The following is a 3,342-nucleotide window of genomic DNA, read 5'->3' as shown; positions in this document are numbered from 1 at the left end:
AGGCCATGCAAGCTTTCTTGATCCTGAAATCGATGTGAGCTGTCCAATTAAGTTTTGAGTCGAGAATTACCCCAACGTACTTAACTTGATCTTCGACAATAATTTCAGAGTCAAAAAACTGCAATGGACGAGCTCCGGTTGTAATCCTTCGTTGCGTGAAAAGCACCATTGACGTTTTATTTGGATTAACTGATAGTTCAACATGAAGACACCACCGCTCAACAACACATAAGGCTTGTTGCATCAAATCAAAAAGTGTGTTAATGCAAATACCGGTGATCATTATATGATAATCATCGGCGAAACCATACGTCGGAAACCCAAGCTCATTTAGTTTTCTCAACAAGCTATCGGCGACAAGGTTCCATAGAAGTGGTGACAGCACACCACCTTGAGGACATTCGCAGACACTAAGTTTCCTCATCTCTACTTGTCTTAACGATGAGCACAGATGTCGGTTGCTAAGCATTGCGTGTATCCAGTTCGTGATATATGAAGGTACTCCATGATCTCGTGCTGCTTCCAAAATGGATTCGAAAGACACGTTGTCAATAGCACTTTCAATATCGAGAAAAACTCCTAAACTTGATTGCTTTTGTGAAAAAGCTTTTTCAATGTTGTAGACAACATTGTGTAACAGGGTGGTAGTAGACTTCCCCCGCTGATATGCATGTTGCATTGCATGCAGCGGGTGCTCGCCCAAGCTACCATCCCGAATGTAGTGGTCGATTAAACGTTCCACTTATTTGAGAAAGAAGGAGGTCAGACTGATCGGTCTAAAGCTCTTTGCCTCCTCATAAGTGACGCGGCCACCTTGGGGAATGAATTTGACAGTTATTTCCCGCCACGCTAAGGGAATGTATCCGGTTGCAAGACTGCAAGTAAGAACCTTTTTCAAAATATGCTTGAAGTGTTCATATCCTTTTTGTAGTAGAACTGGAATAATTCTGTCCTTTCCCGGAGACTTATACGGAGCAAAACTTTCAATCGCCCATTTGATCGATTCGGTTGTCACAATTCTACGAGCAAATGCCCAAGAATTAGAACTGCCTGAAAAGAACTCAGGGGCAGTCGTCAGTGATGGCTCCGTACAACCTGGAAAGTGTGTGTCAAAAAAACAGTTGAGTACTACATCTTCGTCAGACGAGTATTCACCATTAGCAGTTCTAAAGGAACTGACATGAAAGTCTTTTGATTTCGAAAGTAACTTATTTAATCTACTAGTCTCGTTGAGACTTGAGACATTTGTGCAGAGGCTTTTCCAACCACTTCGCTCAGAGGATCGAAGGGCATTTCTGTATGCTTTGCGAGCCAACTTAAATCCCTCCGACCCGTCCCTGCGTCTGCGATTCCAAGCTCTCCTACATAACTTTTTGAGTCGAACAAGTTCGGTATTCCACCAAGGTGTTCCTCTAGAAGCACGCATAACTCGAAGTGGACAAGCCTCTTGGTATGCTGCTACTATGAGTGAGCTTGTTTTATCCACGACCTCATCCAAATCACTTGGAGATTCAATCGTCGGAAGATACCCATGAAACCTAGTCGCCAAGCTCTCTTCGTAGAGGTCCCAGTTCGTAGATTTGGGATTACGATAGGTGGCGATATTTAGCGAGACGTTTGAATGATCAAAGACGATGTACTTATGATCAGATAACGATGATTCGAGTTCGTTTGGTACGAGCCAGTTTGTCAACTCATGCGTAATACTGTCAGAGCAGAGAGTTACACCTAACACCTCTTCTCTGGCAGCTCGTGCAAAAGTTGGGCGGTTTCCTGCATTAAGAATGTGCAGATTTGTACTACTTAAGTATTCCATCATTTCGGTGCCTCTCAAATTGATATCAGAGCTGTCCCAAATTATGTGGTGGGAATTTGCATCACTGCCGATTATGAGAGGAAACCCATTTCTGCCACAGTATGATACAACCCTTTTGAAATCATCAGAAGATGATGGTTCATTATGCGGCAAATATGCCGAACAATAGACGTATTTCTTGTTTATGTTGTCAACAGTCATATTTACCATGACAGTACAAATATTACGAGTTGTGAGGTCCGATATAAGACAAGCGTCAATTGCACTATTCGCAAGTATACATGCACGAGGCATTTCACGTGTATTTGTCATGCCATTTTTGTTGAAAGCTACGAAGACGGGGTTAAGTAGCTTTCCAACATAGAAGTTTCCTTTATGGAAATACGGTTCTTGAACCAAAGCTATGGAAGCTTTCCCTTCCTGCACAAGGCGAGATAGATTCATAATAGCTGTACGTTTATGCTGAAGATTAATTTGTGCTACTCTAACCATATTCGATTACAGCACTACACATTTCATCATCAGCACTTGTTGTACAGCAACTAGAAGATACCAAACACGTGGGCTTATAATCGCATATAGCGAATCCCGAAATGGGTATTAGGGACATGAACATCATTTGAATCCCACGATTTGCGAAGAAACGAACGTCCACTGTGTCAGAGATTCGCATAACACAGCAAGGCTAAGACCCACGACACTCCGTGCGCGACTGGCATATTTTAGTCCTGCCAGCCATGCAGTCCACGGCACGGAGTAACACCTTGACTTGAGGACTCCTGTTTTCAGTCGCCTTCTACGACATGGGAACAGGAACCCAGTGGATCAATTCTTGGTTGACATACTTCAACCCGCCGGATGCCACACGGCCTCTAGGCTGGTTTTGTCCGGAGAAAGATAATAGATTTTTTTTTATTTTATGGACTTGTTGACTTTTCTCGGTGAAAATGAAAACTCCAAATTTTCCCATTACCACACGTAACGTTTCGGCTTACTGCTCTTCAGCCATCGTCGGACGCCTACAAACATTTATTTAGCATTAACGTTAACATCAATTTGTTCACAAAAAATTACAAAGCTAGCATTCACAAATTAAACACAATTTACAATTAACTCACATAAACTTATATCACGCATCTCCATTCACTCTCGTTCACTCTCCACTGCTAGGCGGGCGATCACTCTTCGACTGTCTGCGTTCCTTGCTATTCCAACACTGTCGAAGCTTGGTGACCAGACCGTTGTATGTTGTGCAGAACGTTCCACATTCTCTTTGTAGGTTCACCGTTTTTTCCTCGCCGAGAATTTTTATGTGAAACATCTCTGCAGTTAGTCTGCTCTCCTGGTTTTCGATTCTTTCCAGTATCCGGGTGTTGTCGAAATCGAAGATGTGTCCTTCTGGTAATGTGTGTTGGGCTAAACCAGTTCTCGCGTCTTTTTTCTTCGCGTCGTTTTTGTGCTCCGCTACTCTCGTTTCCAGCCTTCTCCCCGTTTGTCCTACATACGTTTTGCCATCGCCTGTTCCA

This window comes from Topomyia yanbarensis, chromosome 3, assembly GCF_030247195.1.
Source record: "Topomyia yanbarensis strain Yona2022 chromosome 3, ASM3024719v1, whole genome shotgun sequence".
In the NCBI taxonomy this organism is placed as follows: Eukaryota; Metazoa; Arthropoda; class Insecta; order Diptera; family Culicidae; genus Topomyia; species Topomyia yanbarensis.
Note: the sequence above shows the minus strand (reverse complement) of the source record.